This window comes from Poecilia reticulata, linkage group LG2 (assembly GCF_000633615.1).
Source record: "Poecilia reticulata strain Guanapo linkage group LG2, Guppy_female_1.0+MT, whole genome shotgun sequence".
Lineage (NCBI taxonomy): Eukaryota > Metazoa > Chordata > Actinopteri > Cyprinodontiformes > Poeciliidae > Poecilia > Poecilia reticulata.
In genome coordinates this window covers 21533592-21542069 of record NC_024332.1, presented here as the reverse complement: position 1 = coordinate 21542069, position 8478 = coordinate 21533592, and positions in this window count along the sequence as shown.

Genomic DNA, 8478 nt, shown 5'->3' with positions numbered 1-8478 from the left:
TTAACAACTATTAATAATGTTGGAATTGCTTAAGGCACATGCAGTGAAATGTTTTCATTAATCAAACCACAACATTTTTATTTTCAATTACAAATAAATCCACTGTCACAAGATAAGAGAATTCTTCCTAGTAGTCACTTTGTTGGTAATGAAAACCTCCCAAGACGCCACTTGGGAGGTTTTCATTAGTAATTAAGTGGTAATTACTTCAATTATGCGTAAACTTCACTTTGTCTCTGAAGATGGCTTTTCCTTCTAAAGCAGAGTGAAAACTTCATAAGATCGTGAAAAACAGAAACCAATTATTGTCTCTCTAATTTCATACTGAGTTTTGTCCTTCAGATGCGTCCAGACAGTGCAGTCAGAGTGTGGCTGACTTGGAGGTGATGCTGTGGATGACTCTTATTTCGATAAATAATTCTTTAAGCACATCAGCTGGTCTTTAGCAATAAAAAAAAGTTTTCATCCACCTGTTTCAACTATGTTGCTGACGATTCAAAGGAATGTGTAAATGTGTGTCCGTGTGCGCACTGCAGAGAGAGAGAGAGAGAGAGAGAGAGAGATAGAGGTATGAATAATGCAGAGCTGTCAGCATTGTGTCTGTTCTGAATTCGTTAGATGCTTAGCCCAGTTTAAGAGTCAGCTTTGAGTAATCTATAATTTATTGTATTACCATGCTTTTGTCCTGAACTCTGCTGAATACTCCTGTCACATTTTCAGGAAATGTTTTTGAAAGTTCGACCCGGTTGTCATACCCACCCTGACAGACTGTGTTTTGCATTTTGGCCACTGTGCTGTGAATACAAATACAAGCTGTTCTCTGGCTCCATGCCACTTATGCTAATATAATTAAATCTGAATACCAAATTGGAAATAATACACAGCCAAATGTGGAGTTGTCAAATTGTCTATTTTCAGCCTCATCAATATGAAACGCTTCAACTGGGAGCCTTTAAATCATCTGGTACTTGTCATCTGCCCTGTAATCTTCCGCACAGCTGATACTGTGGCCAATCTTATCCAACCTGTTGGATTTAGTCCTCATAATTACGGGCTTTCTGTCAGCATTGTTATCAAATTTCTGTTTTTCCACGCAGGAGAGAATGGAGCCAGACCAAAGTCATTCTGCGACCACATGGTGACTCCAGAGTGAAAGGTTCAGTCTCTGATGCAGACAGCCACACAGCACGATGCAGATGTGATAACCATAACACGGATGGAGGAGTTTTAGATCTTTCACTCAAATTCACATGAACTGGAAATCTGGAGCTCATTCAGTAATTATTAAACAAAAGAGCGAAGAACTCATAAGAAGAACTCATAACGACATGAGACATTCCAGTCTAGTTAGCAGGTCAGACAACTCTCCAATTTTGCTTTTCAAGTAGGTCAAGTCAAAGAAGAGCTTTAGATCAATCTGTGATATTTGATACAAGCTAGAGCTTAAAAGCATTTTTATTTTAAAAGGASGGTCTGCAGGGGACGCAGCTCGTTTGATGGCAGCTGCAGGCAGGCGGGATTATGAGCAAGAAACTGATATTTCAGGAGACATTTGTGGCAAAGAGGACAAAAAGAGTCCAATGTCTCCTGAACATAAACGCATTGTGTAGTGAGATTAATTCTTTAAGAAATATATTGTTTTAGCTGCATTCATCACAACTTAGAATTATGGCATACTTTCTCATGCAGGTACTGAAGTATAGTTAGATCATTGAATTGCTACATGTGTAAAAAGGCATGAAGTGGTTTGTCTTTCAATAACTAATTCAATATCCCTACTGAAAACACTACAGAAAATACTTTTGCCAGTTTCTCAAAACCAGATGTAATTTAACTGAATGCAAAAGCATGTCAATTACACTAAATATCCAACCGAGACCAAAATCAGAGCGGAATTTTTAATATCTCCGAAACACAAATTAACAAGAGATGAGGTGGTGTCAAGAGACTTAGTGGAAGAAACATTTGACTTCCATTAGCACTAAAATGTGTCCAGTTAAGAAAAATACATGGGAATGTAATTATGTAATTTGTAGCATAATTACTAAACAAAATGGCCACAGAAGGAACAAGCCATCTATGTTTTGGYTGGTTTTCTGTGAAATAATAAAAATCTGGAGTAGGAAAAAATAAGCAGTGAAAATATTCTGAACACCTTCAACACCAGTAAAGACTTCACATAGTAGGTTTTTTAGTGTTTTCCAATGGTTGCTTTCTTGGAGTATGCAATCCCACATTATGTATCAGGTATCATCAAATAAAATTCTGAAGAAAAGTGACATCCTGTCTGGAAGGAAGGTGAACTTGACCTGGATCTTTAAAGTGCCCAGTGACCATGCACACTTTGAATGTGACTACTGACGGCTAAAGAGACATTACAGGGTTGTTAATCTGTCTGGAATCTCATTTAAAATATTTAACATGATGTGAATAGAGTGTTTGTATCATGTTGATCAAATATCATCATACAGAGGAGGAATTGAATAAAACTGTGTTGATAAGATGCTTAGGCCCGTATGCTTCAGGCTGTCCATTATACTGGTCAAATTTACCATATGTGCAAAAGAATGATTGATGTTTCTCATTAAGAGGTAGAGCAATTCTGTCAATCCAATATTCGTGGTAAGCATTTATGTTGATTGTAGGAAAGGAAATGGGAGTTTATTTCAATAGCAGAGTTTCACACAAGAGAATCCAAACGCTTTGGTGGAAATCAAAGGGAAGATAACATAAGAGTAAGAACATTACATAAATAAGTACATTTTATTATACAGATAATGACAGGAAGGCTAAGCCTGACCTTCGATTGAAGTTTAATTTTACATGTGTATCCCTCCTTTGACTAGCCTTCAGTCTAACAATCCAAACGCCAACAGTTCATTAGGTTGATTAGGTTAATTGTTTGATCAAAAGCTGTAAACAATGTGTTTGGTCTTGATTTAAGGGAGTCAACATTTTCAACACATCTCAGCTCATAAGGGAGTTTGGAATCTTTATAGACAACAGAAGCATTTTAAAATCTATCCTTTGATAATAACTGATGGGATCGGACTAAATCACCTAATGTTGGTCAGAACGCTTTTAAATTTCAGAATTCAATATTGTTTGGTAAAAGTCTCTCCATAACCTAATTATCACCCAGAAACATTTTCCCACACTCTCTTGCAAAAACTCTCCTAACATTTAGACTGTGATGACATATCAAAAACCTTTATAAGCTTCAACTCAGAAAAAAACATGGCTTGACTTTGCCAAATAATCAAATGTCAGTACGGTACTTCTCAAATAGTGGGGGAAAAAAATGAAAATTGTAATGTACAGAGCCATGCGCACGCACGTGGCTGTACACCTTACTTTTATAAATCGCAATTTGTAGGAAATTGAGCGCAACTGCTAGTCCGCCCCGTCGCCACCCATAAATATTTTTGATTAGTATAAATACCCAGAAGTCTGCCGCCAMGTGAAGCAGTAACCATGGCAATGTCCTTGTTTGTAGCAGTATAAGTATTTATAATAATAATAATTATATATTTTATTTAAAAGGTCCTTTCAGGGCCCATAATGTCACCTCACAAAATAAAAATAATAAATTTTAAAGAAAGAAAAAAATCAAAAGAAAAAAAAAAGAAAATAAAGAGATTGTGCAAATGTTTGAACAGCAGAGCGTTCAGCCAGGATTTAAAGACAGACAGAGTCAGCAAGACCTTTGAGTGGCAAATGTAGACGTTTATTTGAAATAGAGGAATCATGTGTACAAGTTGTACAGTTACAGAATAGAGATGCTTTCTGTCCATAAAGGTGCATTCACAAAGCGGGTGGCCTCCCTGCCAGCATGCCTAGGTGGGCCCCAAGTGGGGAAAAGGAGGGCAGACCAGATGGCTCCCATATGGGTTTGTCCGCGGGTTCCACAGTGGCCCCACATGGGTTTGTCCATGTAGGGCCACTGCCCACATGGGACCTAGATGGTGGTGGCCCTACATGGGTTTGTTCATGTAGGCTGTGGCCCTACATGAACAAACCCATGTAGGGCCACTGTGGAACCCGTGGACAAACCCATATGGGACCCATACATCAGCTCTCCTTTCCCCCACATGGGGCCAACCTAGGCATGCTGGCAGGGCGGTACCACTCGGCTCCTTTAAATTTTGCTCAGAGCTCCAGGATGAACAGTTTGGATTAATCTAAACGCTAATAAACCATCACCAATATTTCCAAGCAGATCAATATGATCTCTGCTCCCTTGAATCCGCCCGTTGGTGATGTTCTCCATCTGAGCCAGCTCACCTTTGCGCAGCTACTTTAATATGTGTGATTGTCTACACACCTTGATCACCTTCAAAATAATCAAACCTGTTTGGAGTTAATCTGCTGATCCAACTCGGTTTTATTTTTTCAGTGAGAATGAAATTACCCCATAGATGCATCTCATGGTCTTCGGTGCACAGACCAACGTTACATCTTTATGAGACAAAAACTGAGGACATGTATTATTTACATTCCAGTGAGGTTTTCACATCTTTTTATTTATTTATTTATTTAGTATGCATTTTAGGTTATTTATCTGAGGATAAATGCGGTTCAGTTTCATCATTTATGTTTAAACAAAATTTCAAAATCATCAACATAAACATCGGGTTTGATGCTTCTTGGTCTAAATAACTTCATGTAATCAGGTTTCAGTGTATTTAGGTGAGTTTTGACGCTTGGTAGTATATTATTCACACAAAACGTCTGCGCGGCTGCCGCACATTTTCACGCCAGGGAAAAGTATACGTATATTTACGCAAACTTTGACGCAAAGTTAATTTTTATACAGCGTAAAATATGGCACCACACATTTGTTTTCTGCGCAAGCACGCTTTATAAATGAGGCCCCAGGTTTGAACTGGAACTATGGTAACAGCCTGGTAATGCAGATAAAAAGCTGTGCCACTATTTTTTTCATTCACCCAGGTCTGTATTGGTACAATTCATTACAATGCAATCACATTTAATAATGTCAAGATTAAACGCTGTGACAGCACCTCACAATGTGCCGGCTGAGGAGCTCAGCTGTGGGCAGGAAAAGGACGGATAGTCTCTGAGAAGTTGTGAATCGAATGAATGCATCTCCAAGGAATCTATTTATTTGTACACAGAGAAAGTGCTCCCTCATTAAGCCCTCTCAGATCCCCTCATTAAGGCACAAGGCTGATAATATTCTATATTGCTCTGTCAAGACATGCCATTAAACAGAAAAAGCAGCAATGCTTTCATCTTCCTCAGGCGTGTTCTGCTGGCACAGACTGATGTATTTGTGTCACAGAATGCTGCTGAGTTTCAAAAACAATTAATATTTCAAGATATTTACAATATATGAAAATTTGTGGAAATAAGCCATAGTGCTGGCCTGAATGGTGTGAACCTTCAGATAACTGTCAGTTGATGTGTTGTCACTTTCCAGGGTTAGGCTTATATTCTGACCACTTTATTACATTTTCATACCAATACATAAAAAAAAAATTTTAAAATGCTAAAATCTGTGTGAATAACTTCCAGTTCAAGTAAAACACATGTGTAGTTTATTTTGCTCCTTTGATCTAATAACTTGTTATGGCCAGAACTGATATTTTAGGGTAATACATGCATTAATAATACATTCCTGTGGAAACACATTGTTCCAGATTCTGAAAGGCTCAAAGCTGTGTATGCATATCACTGAGTACAGTTGCGGACAAAATTGCTGTTACCAGCATTGATCACTGTGGGGTTATTGTTTAATGTTATTTGATTTGATTAGGATGGTGCACATTAATAAAACATTACCACTCATGTCACTCTGAATATACTGGAATGCACATGATAGCTGAATTTAATCCTTTTTCCTAAGAAAAATGAGGACAAAATAAAACCCCAAAACACATCACTATGCAAATCACAGGAGAGAACGAAGTACATATACTCTGTTAAAAGCAAAAACAACATTTACACAATAAATAACAGTATAACAAACAGACAGAAACCATGCAAAAACAATAAGCAGCAGAAGACATTATGACTGGGTATGTAACTGCTTTGCGTTCAGACAATGTTTTGTCTTTATAAAAAAAATATGTGTAGTTTTCTCTGTCTCTGCAGTATGCTGGCAGTGAGTCCATTTCATGGACATTAACAGAGGGTTAACAACAAATTAGTTCACGTGTGTAATTGTTTGATAATACAAATAGTAAGCCATTCAATCACACGGCAGCAAATGAATGGATTAGGGCAGCACTTCTCAAATAGTGGCTGGGGCCGAGAAGCAAGACTGTATCATTTTCTTTATTCACGCTTAACTGATAAACAACCCTCCAGTCACTAGGTGGCAGCAGTGTTCAAATTAATCAACAGGCTGCCTGTCCAAGCCAGTAGAAGTAGCTACACAGAACAGTTGTAGTCGGAGCAGTGGGGAATAAAAGCGGAGCGAAGGATATAATCGAGGATCTTTTGAAATATGTCTACCATCATAGAGGAAAGATGGATTTGACAGTGAAAAGAAAAACGGCAGCAGACGTCAGTAAAGCAAGTATGATGGAGTTTTATGGCCAGGTTAAGAGATTTTTATTTTCAAATACAAGAATACAGTCATAATAGGACAAGAACCAAGTCGTATTAGCAGAATAGTTTATTGGCAGAATAAAGACGCAATATTGTCTGAAGAAAGTGGTTAAATGAAAAAGCTTCTATAGAGTGGTATGCAACGTGACCCGCTCAGCAAGTCTGGCTCTTTCTGTTAAATAAAAAGTTATTTAAACAATCGTCTCAAAGTCCATGGGGCTGAAAACTTGCTTCTGATTTGCTGAAACATTTAGTATTTACTCATTTGTTAAACCAATACTAACTATAACCTTACAAGACCCTCAGTATTCCGCAGTTTTAGCTCAGTATGGTGAAAAGTTATCATAAAATTACGACTTTGTACTCATCCAACTTCGGATTTAAAACACAAATCAGAAACTCAGAGCCCGACACTTATACTCCATCATAAGTAAGTAACTATAACTCGCAGAAAAAGGCCATGAAATAGACAGAACCTATCTTTTTATCGTTAATGCAAAATGTTRTGCACTTTTCATCTCTTCTCATCTGACAAGCTGAWATATTGCTGCAAATTTTTCCACAATAAATGTTAGAAACTATATGCCTTGWGAAAAACTAAACTGAAGAAGCTGACAAGTAACCAATGCATATAGATGAAAAGGYTTTACTGTATTAARTCTTAAAATGCAAATCCCAGTGAATGATTTTCACTTTTTCTCTTTAAACTGAGTAGTMTTGATTAAATGTTACTGATTCACTTAATAAACTGACTTTGGAARTTATTTTGAAACTACATATGACTTTTCATGGCAGTCTGAACCACCCAGCTYCAATCATTTCACAGAGAAACATCTGATTTGTTCCACTGCCATGTGTGGAGCTAAATCAGATACATATCACTTATTTTTCAAAGCATCTGCAGTCTGAATGGCAATATTATGTTTTATCCAGCTTTTATGTCATCAGAATGAGGCRCGCATCATATTTCTGCACCAGAAGCCAGACACAGTAAATCCAGGCATAAACAATGGCTGAAAATTATAGTTATGAAATTATGAATGAAGTGAAATGCATCATATCCCACCACTTTTGGCTCTGAATACACATCCACACAAACTTCTCTACAGGAGTTGGTGTCAGTGCTTCAAAGACTTTTGCTGTTGGTTGTGCTTTCCTTCTATTATCTTCCTTTCTCYTATTATGATATTGTGATAATACTGTTAGCTCCCATTGCTGAATAACTTTTAAAAACAATCCATAGACGGCAGCATCCATAAATACTTGCGTAAACAGAGCGCAGTTGTGTGWCGTCGGCGATGTTCCCCTGCACATGTAGGTTGCTTTGGGGTCGTAAASCGTTTACACAGAAGTCTCATTGCAGTCGTATTTAGTTAGTAGTAAAAACGACATAAAAACAAATTGAATTTTACCAACAGAGTCTGAATTGAGTATCAATACAGATCAGTAGGTTTATTTTAAGCTACTTGTAAACCAGTCAAAAGGACCAAGATGACCAAACTGAGCTCAACATCCTACAGATCCTGGCAAAATGATCGTATTATCATGTTTACCTGAGACAAGTGGGAAAGAAAACTTTACAGAAAATGGCTTAATGTTTGAGAAATATAATGTGATCAACTCATAGTGAACTGTGATCCTTTCTGATTGAAGGGTGTCACAGGGTGTCAGATCATTAGACTAGCTTTATTAGCTATAGCTTTAGAAGTGGTGCACAATGCTTGCCGCATCCTTGAGGAAGGAGCCTTGATAATGATAATATTACAATGTTTCWTTCATTCAGCATTTCCAACTCAAGGTTTTCTGCCCCGGATACGTTTCAGTTTAGCTCGTTTCTGAATTAGTATTTTCCAATACCCGTCTTCCTCTTAGCAGCCAGTTTCTAGGAAACTGCACTGTGAA